Source organism: Gymnoscopelus microlampas, assembly GCF_963454915.1.
Source record: "Gymnoscopelus microlampas genome assembly, chromosome: 9".
In the NCBI taxonomy this organism is placed as follows: Eukaryota; Metazoa; Chordata; class Actinopteri; order Myctophiformes; family Myctophidae; genus Gymnoscopelus; species Gymnoscopelus microlampas.
In genome coordinates this window covers 51,454,115-51,471,975 of record NC_139946.1, presented here as the reverse complement: position 1 = coordinate 51,471,975, position 17,861 = coordinate 51,454,115, and the positions used below count along the sequence as shown (strand labels likewise).

Sequence of the window (17,861 nt, the reverse complement as noted above, 5' to 3'; positions counted from 1 at the left end):
CATATATTTTCTAACTTTTTCAAAAATAGTGGAAATGGCAGATCTACAAGCTCAATACGCATAGCCATGCGACGCGCTTTGAGCTTGTACTCATACTGTGGCCTACTACGGCCTGCAATGCAAACTGTCCAGCAGTTTTGGAGATTAGCTCCGGAGTAGCCTCGGAATCCCAGCCTTTTTTTTGTTTCAAAAGAAAAACGTCTGGGCGAACGGTGCAGGAACGATGGTCTTAGGACCTTGTTAACTCCTAACCAACCAGAGTGCAGAGGGGCGTCGCTCTAAATTTGGTGACGTCAGCCTGCTCCGTGCACAGACCGGGGGGGGGGGGGGGGGCGCCTTGCTCCAGGTGCCTGGGTTTGGATCCGCCCTTCGAGACCATGGATTCCTCTCGTTCTCTCAGTCTAGCTCCGGAGAGACAAGAAGACAAACAGACTTTTTTTGTCAAGTAATCTATAAAGCCATGCATTTGTTGTAAAAAAAAACTTTGCACATAAGCAAAGCCTTGAGAAAACCAGAACGAGCGGCCGGGGGTGTTCGCTTTCAGCTAAACGGCGGTGGGAATGAACAGACAACAATAAGGAATAAAAGCCTGTCTTTTTGCGTGCGTGTCAATGATCGTCGATGACACGATAGCAGGTCTGACAGCTCTTTCCTTCTGCTGTACGGTAAATGAAAGCCCAGAACAGGTGTGAATGCTGAGACCTGTGAACACATGAAGGTGTAAATGAACGCTTACATTAACCCATTAACTCATTGAGTGCCATTAACGTGTTTCACGTGTTTTTGAAAAAAAATGAAAAAAACTCAAAAAAATATCTTGGCTTTTGAAGCCAAGATATCATTATCTGAAGATTTGCAGCTCCATCCACTCCTTGTTTAACTTTTAACTGAAAAAGGCTGTATCTCGCTTCCTAAGCACTTTTTTTTTACTTTGAAAAAATAAAAAAATAAAAATCGTAATGGCCAGAAATAGATATTAATAATTTGGGCACTCAATGAGTTAAGACCTGAGGCCGATTCTACAAATGCCTTCTAAAAGTGTGAGAAATGCCGTATCACACTTATTCGTGCCAAGGACCCCCAAAATGATATGTATTTGGCCGCGGACTCCCCATCTGAAAATCTTTTGTGCCAGGGACCCCCAGAAGAGAAGATTTGTGTTTAAAAAATTATGTTTTTAAATTATTCAACATTCTTCGAACACAAGATTTTTCAACGATTTTCAAAAATAGCAGTAGCTTGTACAACTGTCATTTTTTTTGAGAACCACTGTTCTAAACCACTGATCTCGATTTTTCAAAAATAGCAGATCTACAAGCTCATAGCGCGGCACTCGGTGCCGCGCTATGAGCTTGTAGATCTGCTATTTTTGAATATCCAAAGTGTAAAATAATACTTTTTAGCTCAAATCTAAAAATGACACAGATGCTTCTTCCAGTCTTAATGGGTTAATGTGTTAACATGCACACATTCCACTTGATGTCAATACTTTTGTACTTTAACTCAAGTAAAATTCAGAACACAGGACTTTTACTTGTAACTAGGGTTGGGATCCATAACCGGAGGAAACCGCATTTGGCATTGAGGAACCGGAATCGGTTCCATCACATTTGGAACCGTTCCTTGTAACCGGTTTTATCACTCACGTCACATCTGCTATACAATCGCAATACCGGTGGTTCTCCAACGTTTTAATGTCAAGCACCGCCATACAGTAGCTCTCAGAGCTACAGACCTGTAAGGGTCCATTTGAAACCCCCTCAAGTAACCCAAAAGGTCCCTGGAACCCACTTTGAGAAACAATATGTATGCAATACTATATGTATGATTGAATTTGTGTTTATGAAACATCATAATGAAGACAACACAACATGTCCATTTTGTTTTTAATGTAGGAATCATAGTAAGAGGGAACTAAGGATCCAGAGTAACAGAGTATTTCTAAATTGTGCTCTTGCTACTTTTACCTAACCTATGAGCTTTTAGATCTGCTGTTTAAAAAAAGAAAACGTGAACATTTTGGCAAATCTTTGAATATTTTCTTTTCTTTTTTTTTTCTTTCAAGCGAACATTTTTAACTCAAATGTTCACGTTTTTAAACAAAAATAGCAGATCTACAAGCTTGTATAGCTGCTATTTTTGAATAGCCAAAGAAATAAAAAAAGCACAGATACGTTCCCGGTCTTTAATGGGTTAAGTAAAAACATCTCGGTGCTTTCTTCCACCACGGCTCTGAACTGTGAAACACATCATGTCCAGACAGGAGGTGTAAATAGGCATTAGCACGTCTCGCAAACTGCTCTTCAGGGAGTTCTTCGTGTTCTCTCTCTCTCTCTCTCTCTCGCTCTGCTCTGTGAAAACATGGTGCTGTCGTCTGCTTCATTATCACCTCTTCTTCCTACTGGGAGCTATAAGCACCGACGTCACCGTCTGGTGGAAACCTTGTATGTCCAAAACTGTCACTTTGCAGGAAATGGAAGAGGGAAAAAAACCTGTGTTCTTAACCCATTAAAGGATCTACACCATGAATTTTAAAAAATAATGATAAAATCATATTCTTTATGTCCCTCAAACGTTTTTCAAAAGGTTTGAGCCTAAATCAAGCCTCAGATATACTCATTCCAACTAACTTCTCTCTGGCTTATAAAGCACAATCACATTTCTCCTGATTTGCACGTGGCGCTATTGAGCCAGTTTGTATGCATGTTATCTCCTGGATCTGAGTGGAAAAAGTTTTTAAAAAAAAGTTGGAACTGAAAAACGGGAGGGATTGTACCGCTAGTGACATCACTTTGGGGGCCAAATCAGTTTGGCCTGTTTTGAGACCCATTTACATAAAACCCCAGATATGCTGTGAAAGCCTGAGTGCTCAAAATGGAGTATTTTTGGGGGATAGAAGAGAGGTAGGGGAGACCAAAAACACACAAAAAAGAAGGAAAAGTTAAAATTCATGGTGTAGTCCCTTTAAGACCTGACGCCGATGCTACAAAATGTCTTCTAAAAAAACATTTTTTGAATGTTGCTATATCAGTGGTTCTCAAACATGTCCACCCAAAGGACCACCCAAAATGATATGCATTTGGCCGCGGACCCCCATCTCAGCATCTCAGCAGATCTACAAGCTTATAGAGCTTGTAGATCTGCTGTTTTTGAATAGCCAAAGAAATCTTAAAATGACACAGATTTCTTTGTGATGCTGTATTAACAAATTTTAGCTGGGGACCCCCTTGAACCCCCCTCAATCAAGGACCCCTGAGGGTCCCCGGACTACACTTTAAGAGCCACTGTCTAAAATGGATCCAATGTAGTTACTATCAGAGTGAGGGGGAGGGGGGGAGAGAGAGCGGGGGAGAAACTGTATTTCGTCCGCATACGCAATCACCTGCAAAGTGCTGATTACCGAGACCTGAATATGCTGATGGATGCGTCGCTTTGGGACACGTCGTCAGTGAAATAACCCCTCGGCAACGCCTGGGAAAATACAGCTTTTTGGACAAATAGCTTTTGAGTTAAAACGGGTTTCATTTGGAACGGGATAAAACGGGGGCTCCTGGCACTTGGCTCTGACCGAACCCTTAAGTGCTCCCAATGAGCAGGTGTGTGTCTCAAATCTGTCTACTCTCTCCAACGAGTCGTTCTGGGTCATCTGTCTGAAGCATCGCTCATTTTCCCTTTCATCTCCTCATGATTCATTTAACGTGCTAAATGGTCTGCACTTTATCTAAAGCACATCACACACACACACACACACACACACACACACACACACACACACACACACACACACACACACACACACACACACACACACACACACACACACACACACACACACACACACACACACACACAGAGGTTTGTACTACTATACTTTTCTCTAAAAAAAACCCAAAAAAACGTAAGCCTATAAAGCCGAAAAATAGCACGCTTTTTTAGACGCATTGTGAGCTTGTAGATCTGCTATTTTTCTGTGGATGACACAAGCGTACAACTAGGCCTAAGTACTGTATAAATCAGCCATAACTCTAACCTCTAAACCCCTAAACCTATAATCTCTTAAAGGGGCTACACCATGAATTAAAAAAATATATATTATATATAAATATTGCCCCCTAATACGTTTTAAACAGGTTGTAAGCCTAAAAAACATCCAGATATTTTTTCTCACAATCTGACTGTCTGTCATTCCAAGCTTTTTCAGCTGCAATACCAAAACGTCCTATTGGGCAGGGGGGAGCTAATGAGCAACTCTGTCTGGCCATCGTCAATGCAAAATCTGTGCAAGTGACATCACTTACACAGCCATTCTGAAATGGCCTGTTCAGACACGCCCATTCAGGAAATCCATGAATGTTAAAAAAAAATATTTTTTTGGGTACAAGAGACACTGGGGAGCCCAAAAAATACTAAAAACCTAAAAAAAAATGAAATTCATGGTGTAGCCCCTTTAAGTTTTTTCTTAACTATAAATTACAGATATTTCTCATATTCTGCTATACTTGTAGGGAGATTTGGTCCTCACAAGTGTACTAATACACACACACACACACACACACACACACACACACACACACACACACACACACACACACACACACACACACACACACACACACACACCATCGCCGTACACAAACTCAATGCGTATGGTATCATCTTCAAGGCTGATCTCTATTCAGTTAACCCTTTCAGACCTGGGACGCATCTGTGTCACTTTTTAGATTTGAGCTAAAAAACATTATTTTACACTTTGGGCTATTCAAAAATAGCAGAGCTACAAGCTCATAGCGCGGCACCGAGTGCCGCGCTACGAGCTTGTAGATCTGCTATTTTTGAAAAATTGTGAAAATGTGTGCAAATCTTTGAATATATATATATTTTTAAAGCAAACATTTTTAATATTTTGAGATGGGGGTCGGCGGCCAAATACATATCATTTTGGGGTCCTTGACATGAAAAAGTTTGAGCACCACTGATATAGAAACATACGTTTTGCAGAATACTGTTGGGATTTAGAAGACATTTGTAGAATCGGCTTCAGGTCTTAACTCATTCAGTGCCTGACTTATTTCTGGTTGTGTTGTCCCAGTGCCAGAGCCAAAAATTCATTGTAAAAAAAAAGGTGCTCAGGAGCCGAGATGCAGCCTTTTTCAGTAAGAAGTTAAACAAGAAGTGAATGGAGCAGCACATTTTCAAATCATGATATCTTGGGTTCTGAACATTTTTTATTTTCTTTATTTTTTCTATGACGTTTTAGACGTCACGTGGCACTGAATGAGTTAATGGGTTAAAGACATGGTGGCCTGTAGGCTGATCAGCTTCATTGATTATAGTCACACTGAGCACTATAACTATAAAGAATACTATAACTATATCGCTCACCGCTGTATTCATTTCATTGTGTGTGTGTGTGTGTGTGTGTGTGTGTGTGTGTGTGTGTGTGTGTGTGTGTGTGTGTGTGTGTGTGTGTGTGTGTGTGTGTGTGTGTGTGTGTGTGTGTGTGTGTGTGTGTGTGTGTGTGTGTGTGTGTGTGTGTGTGTGTGTGTGTGTGTGTGTGTGTGTGTGTGTGTGTGCTCTGCTCTCTCTCTCCTCTCAGCATTTTTACTGTCATTATGTTTCCAGTCCGTCCCAACCAGGCGGCAAGCATCCGGTTTTTAAAATGGGGGGGTGGGGGTTCCAGGGGGTCCCCAGCAAAATATAACATAACATAATCATTGTAACCACTTTATCCATTTATATGTTGGATATAAAAAAAGCAGATCTAAAAGCTCACAATCTGCTATTTCTGAAAATAATTGAAAAATATTGAAAATGTTTGGACATTTTTTGAATAATCGTACATTGTTTGTTTTTTTACACAAATCGTCGCTTCTGGGGGTCCTTGCCACAAAACCTTTTCAGATGGGGGGGGGGGGGGGGGGGGGGGGGGGGTCCCCGGCCAAATATATATCAATTTGGGGGTCCTTGGCACGAAACAGTTTGAGAAATACTGGTTTATAGTTCTGAGAGACCCTCCATATACCAATAGGCATGGGACGATATACGATATTATCGTATATTGCTAAAAAAAAAAAACGTCCACGATAACTGTATCGCGGGGTACTGTAATTATCGAGAAAATGATCAGGCTTTTGGGAGCACCCCGGACAGTTGCTTGATTCAGTATTTAGATATTTGATATTCATTTTATCAGACACGCCCCTCTCTCTAGTCTTAATTTGGTGGATCCATCCATCTACCCACTTATCCATCCATCCATCCATCCATCCACCCATCATCCATCCATCCATCCATCCATCCATCCATCCATCCATCTTCATCCACATATCCAGAGGGTCGTCACAGCCGCTTACCTCTGGGTATAATCTCCACTGGTCCTTGGTCTACACATGTCACTGTGTGAACCACATTATGTTTTTTATGTTTCCTCTTCATCTGCATTTTCTCCTGAGGGCCATCATCTTGCTCTTCATCATCTTTCCCTGATATGCTTCGACCCCGTTGCCGTTTGCAGTTTGTTTGTTTGTTTGTTTATTATATTTTGTATTTATTTTATTCTTTTAAAAAAAAATGGGAACACAGTTTGTTTCTCTTTTTATAGGGCTAAGTTATTGTTGGTAGTCATGGCTGCCAGTTCCCACCTGATGTCATGTGGTAGTTCAGAATGCTCCACACCGTACTGAATAACTGCTAGCTTGCATAACATCTTCAGATTAGGACTTAAATCTAAGATAGACAGGTCATCAGGTGTTCTGATTCCTCCAAAGAGGATGATACGATCTCCCACCATGCAACAGCCCATCCAACACATCCCACACGGGGCTTTCCCTTTGGGCTCAACCTTCTTCCATGAGAAGGTCTGTGGATTGAATTTCCACAGATCATTCAAGTCATGGTTCGAGTTGTTTCCACCAAATATTATGTACAGTTCTCCATTGTAGGCAAAGGCTGAATGACCAGAGCGTCTTTCTGGAAGAAGCTGTGCAGAAGGTGTGCTCAGCCAGCAGTTGGTCTCTGTGTCAAACACACTGAGGTCGTTGTAGAAGCGCCCCGGGTTCCCCCAGCCCCCAAATATAAACATCTTTGTCCCGATGATGGTGGCAGAATGACTTGATGAAACAGGTGGTGGAGTGCCTCTGGTGTTAATTAAAGACCAGACCATTGTGCTGGTGTCCAACTTGTACATGTCATTAGTGCGTCCAGTCAGCTGTGTGGTTCCTCCATAAATATACATGACCTTCCTCAAGACACAGGCTGAGTGACTGTACCTCCCATCTGGAATAGTACCAGAAATATTGGGCTTGGACCATCTGTGGTTGTCAACATCAAATGAATAAAGCACGTTACAGAAAGGATGTCCCCCCCAGATGTAGACAATATCTTCAACCAGAACAGCTGTGTGCCCCCCGCGCACGCAGGGAACCTCAAGGTGATCTTCTCCTCCTCCAGTTTTCACTGGGGTCAACTTCCTCCAGCGTAAAGACACTGTGTTGAAGATGAGGACTTCAATCTGATCACTGTTGTTGTTGTTACCGTAACCTCCAAAAGAGTACAGCTTGTGTCCGACTACCACAGAAGCCGGCTGGCAATGTCCTCCTTTCAGATGTATCGTCCAGTGAAACATTTCACACACCAGTACCACTGTGAATCAGTGCAACTCATTTACAGAAGGCAGGGCAATTTGTTGCTAACAGTTGCTGAATGGTGTTGTGTTGGAAAATACAATAAAACATTTAAAAGGACCATTATGTTGAATGTGATGACGATGTTGTGATGTCATTCCTTGATGACATCATTGTGTGGAATAGCTAATGACGTTACTTAGCCATTTTAGCTAAATCTATCATTTGAAATATGCTAATAATAAGATGTGTTTTGTCAGTGCAATGACACCAGTACTATGACGCCAGTCATCCATATTTGGGCATATGGAGATAAAGACACACAGACAGATATGCAGAGATGTAGAAAGGCAACACCTTGGAAACGGAGTGTTTGTGGACTGGTAGGAATAGCTTCCTCCCAGCAGCTGTTAGAGTCATACACAAGGACATGGTCAGTTGCTCTCTTTCTAGCATATCTAGTCTTCTTCATCTTCTCCCCCCTCTCTCTCCTTCTTGTCATCAGTGGTGGAAAAAGTACTCAAATGTTTTACTTAAGTAAACCAAGTAGGCATGGGACGATATACGATATTATCGTATATCGCGATAGAAAAACGTCCACGATAGCTGTATCGCGGGGTACTGTAAATATCGAGAAAATGATCAGGCTTGTGGGAGCACCCCGGACAGTTGCTTGATTCAGTATTTAGATATTTGATATTCATTTTATCAGACACGCCCCTCTCTCTAGTCTTAATTTGGTGAATCCATCCATCCATCCACTTATCCATCATCCATCATCCATCTATCCATCCATCTTCATCCACTTATCCATCATCCATCATCCATCATCCATCCATCATCCATCCATCCATCCATCCATCTTCATCCACTTATCCAGAGGGTCGTCACAGCCACTTAGCTCTGGGTATAATCTCCACTGGTCCTTGGTCTGCACATGTCACTGTGAACCACATTATGTTTTTTATGTTTCCTCTTCATCTGCATTTTCTCCTGAGGGCCATCATCTTCCTCTTCATCATCTTTCTCTGATATGCTTCGACCCCGTTGCCGTTTGCAGTTTGTTTATTTGTTTATTATATTTTGTATTTATTTTATTATTCTTTTTTTTGGGCGGTGCAACCGACCCTATATGTGAGGTTTGGACATCGACCCAATTGCACCCCCCCCCCAACCCTGTGCTGTGATTGGCCACCAGTGTACCCCCCTAACCTTGCACCGTGATTGGCCACCATGACTCTATTCAGGACTGTGATTGGCTAGAAACACATGACACATGTGCATAGCCCTATAAATAGGACTATGCACTTAAAAAAAAAAAAATGTTATGGTGTTTTTTTTAAGTGAATCACTTCCATCACTGTGATGACCACTGTGACCACACCGCCCACTTCACACTGGGTGTGATTTTTAAAATGGGATCACAGTTTGTTTCTCTTTTTATAGGGCTATGTTATTGTTGGTAGTCATGGCTGCCAGTTCCCACCTGATGTCATGTGTGAGTTCAGACTGCTCCACACCGTACTGAATAACTGCTAGCTTGCATAACATCTTCAGATTAGGACTTAAATCTAAGACATACAGGTCATCAGGTGTTCTGATTCCTCCAAAGAGGATGATACGATCTCCCACCATGCAACAGCACATCCAACACATCCCACACGGGGCTTTCCCTTTGGGCTCAACCTTCTTCCATGAGAAGGTCTGTGGATTGAATTTCCACAGATCATTCAAGTCATGGTTCAAGTTGTAGCCACCATATATGTACAGCTCTCCATTGTAGGCAAAGGCTGAATGACCAGAGCGTCTTTCTGGAAGAAGCTGTGCAGAAGGTGTGCTCAGCCAGCAGTTGGTCTCTGTGTCAAACACACTGAGGTCGTTGTAGAAGAGCCCCGGGTTCCCCAACCCCCAGCCCCCAAATATAAACATCTTTGTCCCGATGATTGTAGCAGAATGACTTGATAAATCAGGTGGTGGAGTGCCTCTGGTGTTAATTAAAGACCAGACCATTGTGCTGGTGTCCAACTTGTACATGTCATTAGTGCGTCCAGTCAGTTGTGTGGTTCCTCCATAAATATACATGACCTTCCTCAAGACACAGGCTGAGTGGTTGTACCTCCCATCTGGAACAGTACCAGAAATATTGGGCTTGGACCATCTGTGGTTGTCAACATCAAATGAATAAAGCACGTTACAGAAAGGATGTCCCCCCCAGATGTAGACAATATCTTCTACCAGAACAGCTGTGTGACCCGTGCGCACGCAGGGAACCTCAAGGTGATGATGTTCTCCTCCTCCAGTTTTCACTGAGGTCAACTTCCTCCAGCGTAAAGACACTGTGTTGAAGATGAGGCCTTGAATCTGATCACTGTTGTTGTTGTAACCGAAACCTCCAAAAGAGTACAGTTTGTGTCCAGCTACCACAGCAGCTGACCAGGAATGTCCTCCTTTCAGATGTATCGTCCAGTGAAACATTTCACACAACCGTACCACTGTGAATCAGTGCAACTCTTTTACAGAAGGCAGGGCAATTTGTTGCTAACAGTTGCTGAATGGTGTTGTGTTGGAAAATACAATAAAACATTTAAAAGGACAATTATGTTAAATGTGATGACGATGGTGTGATGTCATTCCTTGATGACATCATTGTATGGAATAGCTAATGACGTTACTGAAACTGAAAGGCCATTTTAGCTAAATCTATCATTTGAAATATGCTAATAATAAGATGTGTTTTGTCAGTGCTATGACACCAGTACTATGACGCCAGTCATCCATATTTGGGCATATGGAGATAAAGACACACAGACAGATATGCAGAGATGTAGAAAGGCAACACCTTGGAAACGGAGTGTTTGTGGACTGGTAAGAGTTTGAGGCTCAGGAAGAGCTTCTACCCAGCAGCTGTTAGAGTCATAAACAAGGACATGGTCAGTTCCTGTCTTTCTAGAATATCTAGTCTTCTTCATCTTCACCTCGTCGCTCTCCTTCTTGTCATCCCCCTGTCAACCACGTGGATTCGAACCCACAACCTCCGTGGTGGTGGGCAGGGACTTTACCACTGCAGTATGAGGGTATTGAGGGCACTGTCGCTTTTGAAATACCAATCCCATTGTTATTTGCTTAAAGGGATAGTTCACCCCCCAAAAATAAACGTTCTTTTTCTATCGGTTAGTCACCCCATTGTCGCATTCCTAAGCCAATAATTTGATGACCAGTGGACCGGTAGGCAGCGGTACCGGTAGGAGACACAATAGGAGACTCTTTGTGTAGCCGGTCACCAAATTGTCGGCCTAGGAATGCGACGAAAACATAAAAATATCCATGAATTCAAGTCTCCATGGGGTGACTAATCGATCGAAAGAAAGTCATTTTGAGGGTGACCTATCCCTTTAACCCTGTCTTCTACCCAGTAGAAATACACTGTAAAATCCTGAGCGCTTAATTTAACTCTGAGAGTGTGCAAATGGAACCAAATGGACCCTGACGGGTCCATTTGGTTCCATTTGCACACTCTCAGAGTTACAAATGGATCAATGAACAGTGAGTATGTGGAGGTCCTGCTGTCCAGTGCTGCTGTGATGACAGGCTGTGTGGAGGAGGATGCATGATGGAGGGTCAAACCCTCAGCTGCTGCTGCTGTCTCTCCTCTTAGTCTGTCTCCAAAACCAACAATGCCGTGTTTTGTATTCCTGTTCTAACTGTATTGTTCTGTAAATATGTTCAGTGGTGTTTTGTTAAAACAAAACAAAAAATACAGTCAATTTACAATTTAGGCATTTAGAATCAGGTTTATTGTTGTATTATTATTGTATTATTTAGCAGACGCTCTTAATCCAGAGCGACTTTACGGTAAGCAAGGTAAACATGGGGTAATACGCAACACATTCTCACTCCCAACTAGTCACTTAATGAAGAACCGTCAGTAGCCCCTAAACGTCCGATTATGAAGGTCCTGGTTCCCCTAAAAGTCCGATTTTGCAGTCCTGGTTATTTCTCCCTAACGCCCTAAAAAGTCCAAACGGGACTATGTCGTTTGCGCATGCGCAAATGAACGTTCAACATAGTGTGGTGGTTGTGGTGGATTGCTCCATTTACAACGCTAACGTCCAGGTCATAAACGATCAGATTTCAAATATGAAGTGCTTAACTAAAGGCCATGGATGTTATAATTGTGTACGTTCCAGCTTGAGTACCCATATCTTCCGTATTGTTCAATAAAAAGCCCTTTAATCCGATCGACGGCCATTTTCTCCGTCTTTTCATCAGCTTTCAACTATGCGATCCTATCGGTCGGGAGGTGTATTGCACATTATAACTCTATGCGAAAATGGCCGACGATCGGATTAAAATGCTTTTTATCCAACAATACGGAAGATATGGGTACTCATGCTGAAACGTCGGCATGTATAACATCCTGGGCATTTAGGTAAGCACTTCATATTTGAAATCTGAACGTTTGTGTAGACGTTACAGTTGTAAATTGAGCAATTCATCACACCAGGTTGAAGAATGTCCATGACCGTCATCTTTCAGGCCTACCGCTGATAACCATTAGCACATTGGTTCTCAAAGTGGGGTCCGGGGACCCCCAGGGGTACTTGAGGGGGTTCCAGGGGGTCCCCAGCTAAATGATGGACAGGGACCAAATGGACCCTTATGGGTCTGTAACTCTGAGAGTGTACAAATGTAACCAAATGGACCCTAACAGGTCCATTTGGTTCCATTTGTACACTCTCAGAGTTAAATTAACATTGATTTTACAATATGAATGTGGGTCCCAGAGACCTACATGCCATTAAATGGGGGTCCGTAGCCTAATGCATGTCAAACTGGGGGTCCTTGAAATTAAAATGGTTGAAATCACTGCTAGAGAGCCGTAAAAATCTTCTCTTATGGGGGTCCCTGGCTTATCTTTTGAAATGGGGGTCCGCGGTCTAATAAGTGTCTATTTGGGGGTCCTTGGCACGAAAAAGTTTGAGAACCATTGCATTAGCACATGAAGTCAATTCATTGTTTAATTTCAAATAAGTTTAATTTCACTTATACCACTTCATTCTGTTGATGTTTCTATTTTACTGCTACAGCAATTCATCACAAGGCTTTTTCTTTACTATTTAGCATAAATATAGTCCTGGTTATTTCTCCCTGGTTATTTGCCCCCCCCTCCCCCTTTTTTGTACATACTTTTTATTTTATTTTGATCATGTTTTGTTTTGTATATATTTCATTATTTTCTCATGACCTTTTTTGTACATAATGGTATATTTTTTTTTTCCCCTCTGTATTCTTATGTTGATTTTTGAACTGTTTGGTTGCTACTATATATGTCTATGAAATTAATTCAAGGACCCCAATGGAAACAAGCCCGCAAGGACTTTTTTTGCCGGACCTTTTAGACAAAAGCATTATAAATGTAACTGTGTTGTTTTACATTCTTTTGCCTAATAAAAATTTCAATCAATCAATTCAATCAATCAATCCCTAACGCCCTAAAAAGTCCAAACGGGACTATGTGGTTTGCGCATGTGCAAAGGAACGTTCAACATGGTGTGGTGGGTGTGGTGGGGATTGCTCCATTTACAACGCTAACGTCCAGGTCATAAACGATCAGATTTCAAATATGAAGTGCTTAACTAAAGGCCATGGATGTTAAAATGGTGTGCGTTCCAGCTTGAGTACCCATATCTTCAGTATTGTTCAATAAAAAGCCTTTTAATCCGATCGACGGCCATTTTCTCCGTCTTTTCATCAGCTTTCAACTATGTGATCCTATCGGTTGGGAGGTGTATTGCACATTATAACTCTATACGAAAATGGCAGCCAATCGGATTAAAATGCTTTTTATTGAACAACACGGAATATACGGGTATTTTTGAGGGATCGTACATAATTTTAACGTCCGTGGCCATGGGGTAAGCACTTTATAGTTGATATCTAGACGTTTATGTAGATGTACGGGCCGTAAATGGAAAAAGTGCAAACATCAGGTTGAAGTGTCATGATATGAAATCTATCTATCTACATTGGACTGACACAACGTGAGCTAAGAGACGTGGTTTAAATGCAACATAACACACATCACCACCCAAACAAACCTGGAAATATTCTGTGCATTTTCATATTTTGTTGATCATTTTTCGATAAGTGTTTGTTGAGAACGAGAGATTTGTTTAACTTTTCCAACCCCGTGACGTCACGTCAGATTACTTCCGCATTCCGCGTGTTCGTACTCATGTCTCTGTCAGTGTCAATAAAGATCTGACAAAACAAATGTTTTATGATCTATCTAAACGTTCAAATGTTTTAAAAAGGCCACGGATGTTACAATTATGTGCGGGCCCTTAAAAGTACCCGTATCTTCCGTATTGTTTAATAAAAAGCATTTTAATCTGATTGGTGGCCATTTTATCAGAGAGTTGTAATGTTGCGTGAGTGCAGTACACCTTTCAACCCATAGGGTCAGGTGAAAACATATGGAGAAAATGGCCAGCAATTGGATTAAAAGGCTTTTTATTGAACATTACAAAAGATAAAGGTACTTTTGAGAACCCATACATGATTTTAACATCTGTGGCCATAAGTTAATAATTTTATATTTAAAGTGTGAAGAGTTATGTTGATGTACAGGCTGTAAATGCAGAAGTGCAAACACCAGGTTAAAGTTTCGCCATGACTGCCATAATGTATTATGCTTTCCAAGTGCTATACTGCCACCGGACATAAACATTAAAACAGATCAAATAATTAAAATCTTTTTTTATTGTTTTTTAACACCCTCCCTCACTAATTGGATGACGCTGAGTCGAATCGTGGGTTACATCAATAGTCTACAATTTTTCAATTAGAAGTTATAGATTTTTGAAATATAAAGTTAAGCTTTTCTCACATTTTTCAAAAATATTTTTTTTTTAATTAAAAAACACATTTTCAGACTCAGAAAAGGACGTTGAATTGAATGGGATAGGTCTCGATTTTTTTTAACTTTTGGGAAAGTGGTTTAAACAAGCGTTAAATTGTCATAAACGTGAGGCTTTTTTCACAAAAATATATTTTTTATTTTTTTATTTTTTCGACCCTTCCAACCGCTTACTGAGATGATTTCGAGTCGAATGGTAGGTTACATCAATAGTCTAGAATTCTTTAATAAGAAGTTATCGATTTTTGAAATAGTTCAAGGTTTAGCTTTTGTCACATTTTTTTTAAAATATATTTTTTTTATATTAAAAAACACCTTTTCAGACTCAAAAAAGGACGCTGAATCGAATGGGATAGGTCTCGATTTTTGTAAACTTTGGGAAAGTGGTTTTGTCAAACATTGATTTGTACGTGCGGTATCGAGCACCTAATCTGTGATAAATCAATGGAGATATTTTTTAAAAATCTGAAACTTCTCTCCATCCATGTTGAGAGTAAGCCGGATTTATTGGAACCAATCCTGATTTTTTCTGACACTGATAAGTTCAAAAGTTCACCGAAAAGACTGCAAAGGTCGACGCGGCCGAAACAATTGCATTTGTTTTAATATCTCAAATACGATAAGGACTTATAGTCCAATGTTTGGATATGTTGTTCAACTTGCCAAGACGCACGCATGGATATCTTGTTTGTCCCTAACCGACATTTTTACCAATTTCTGAATTTGGCTCTCAGTATGGGTGAACGTTCTACGACTCCATGTACCTTATGTCATTGTCAGAAGCAAACGTTAGAAGTGTCGTAGCGGGACAAACAAGACATCCATACGTGCGTCTCGGCGAGCTGTACAACATATCCGAACGACGGATTCTAAAAACGTATCGTTAAGGAGATATGTCGTGTTATTTTGCGAAATAAGTTGAGATTAGTCCCCAGCCATTTAAGGAGAATGGTAAGGCCGTGTGCGAGAAGAGTTATACGAGCACGTTCGGGGTGGCGCGCTGATGCATATACTGGTGTCCGATTTTGTTTTTACTATTTTTGAACAGTTTTTCGCTATTATCTCAGCCACTAGGGGGCGAAAACACAATCGGACAACGGATTCCGTATCTGTTAATCAGCCCAAACGCGCCAATATAAGTTTCCTCACAAGAGGACATGTGGTTGCGAAAGCTAGGGTTACGCGCTTTCTCGATTAACTTGGCCACTAGGGGGCGAAAACACGATCGGACAATGGATTATTTATCAGCTCTTCAGCGCGAACGCGCCAATATAAGTTTCCTCTCACACGGACACGTGGTTGCGAAAGCTAGGGTTACGTGCTTTGTTGATTAACTTGGCCACTAGGGGGCGAGAACACGATCGGACAATGGATTATTTATCAGCTCTTCAGCACGAACGCGACAATATAAATTTCCTCTCACACAGACATGTGGTTCTGAAAATTAGGGTTACGGTCCTTCTAGAATAACTTGGCCACTAGGGGGCGCCGAATCGGACAATGGATTATTTATCAGCTCTTCAGCTCAAACGCGCCAATATAACTTTCCTCACACGTGTTATTATTATTATTATTATTATTATTACCCTTATTATTATTATTACCCTTATTATTATTATTATTATTATTATTATTATTCCAGTGTGTTACTGCTCTATACATTACATTATTATTCCAGTGTGTTACTGCTCTACATTCAATTATTACCCTTATTATTATTATTATTATTACCCTTATTATTTCAGTGTGTTACTGCTCTATAATTACATTATTATTATTATTATTATTATGATTATTATTACCCTTATTATTATTATTATTATTATTGGAATACAATACACACGGGGTGCCTTAAATATTATAAAATGAATTACAAAAGCGATATCAGCGTTGCATCATTTTGTTTAAAGTACTGAGAATTGGGAAATACTCCAGTAAAGTAAAAATACCTCAAAATTGTACTTAAGTACAGTACTTGAGTAAATGTACTTAGTTACTTTACACCAACGCCCTATAGAACCACAAACAGCAATTATTTGATCTGTTTTTTAATGTTGTAATGTTTATGTCCGGTGGCAGTATAGCACTTGGAAACCATAATACATTATGGCAGTCATGGCGAAACTTTAACCTGGTGTTTGCACTTCTGCATTTACAGCCTGTACATCAACATAAATCTTCACACTTTAAATATAAAATTATTAACTCATGGCCACAGATGTTAAAATCATGTATGGGTTCTCAAAAGTACCTCTATCTTTTGTAATGTTCAATAAAAAGCCTTTTAATCCAATTGCTGGCCATTTTCTCCATATGTTTTCACCTGACCCTATGGGTTGAAAGGTGTACTGCACTCACGCAACATTACAACTCTGATAAAATGGCCACCAATCAGATTAAAATGCTTTTTATTAAACAATACGGAAGATACGGGTACTTTTAAGGGCCCGCACATAATTGTAACATCCGTGGCCTTTTTAAAACATTTGAACGTTTAGATAGATCATAAAACATTTGTTTTGTCAGATCTTTATTGACACTGACAGAGACATGAGTACGAACACGCGGAATGCGGAAGTAATCTGACGTGACGTCACGGGGTTGGAAAAGTTAAACAAATCTCTCGTTCTCAACAAACACTTATCGAAAAATGATCAACAAAATATGAAAATGCACAGAATATTTCCAGGTTTGTTTGGGTGGTGATGTGTGTTATGTTGCATTTAAACCACGTCTCTTAGCTCACGTTGTGTCAGTCCAATGTAGATAGATAGATTTCATATCATGACACTTCAACCTGATGTTTGCACTTTTTCCATTTACGGCCCGTACATCTACATAAACGTCTAGATTTCAACTATAAAGTACTTACCCCATGGCCACGGACGTTAAAATTATGTACGATCCCTCAAAAATACCCGTATATTCCGTGTTGTTCAATAAAAAGCATTTTAATCCGATTGGCTGCCATTTTCGTATAGAGTTATAATGTGCAATACACCTCCCAACCGATAGGATCACATAGTTGAAAGCTGATGAAAAGACGGAGAAAATGGCCGTCGATCGGATTAAAAGGCTTTTTATTGAACAATACTGAAGATATGGGTACTCAAGCTGGAACGCACACCATTTTAACATCCATGGCCTTTAGTTAAGCACTTCATATTTGAAATCTGATCGTTTATGACCTGGACGTTAGCGTTGTAAATGGAGCAATCCCCACCACACCCACCACACCATGTTGAACGTTCCTTTGCACATGCGCAAACCACATAGTCCCGTTTGGACTTTTTAGGGCATTAGGGATTGATTGATTGAAT

General features: G+C 40.7%; 1 long non-coding RNA gene across 1 annotated transcript in view; it reads right to left on the bottom strand.

Annotated features, from left to right (window-relative positions):
• Positions 1-817: 817 nt before the first annotated feature.
• Positions 818-17,861, bottom strand: part of LOC311051871 — a 92,813-nt gene continuing 75,769 nt past the window's right edge. Inside the window, exon 2 of the long non-coding RNA XR_014601436.1 lies at positions 818-1,019. This is a non-coding gene — a long non-coding RNA (uncharacterized lncRNA). The remainder of the gene's footprint in view (positions 1,020-17,861) is intronic.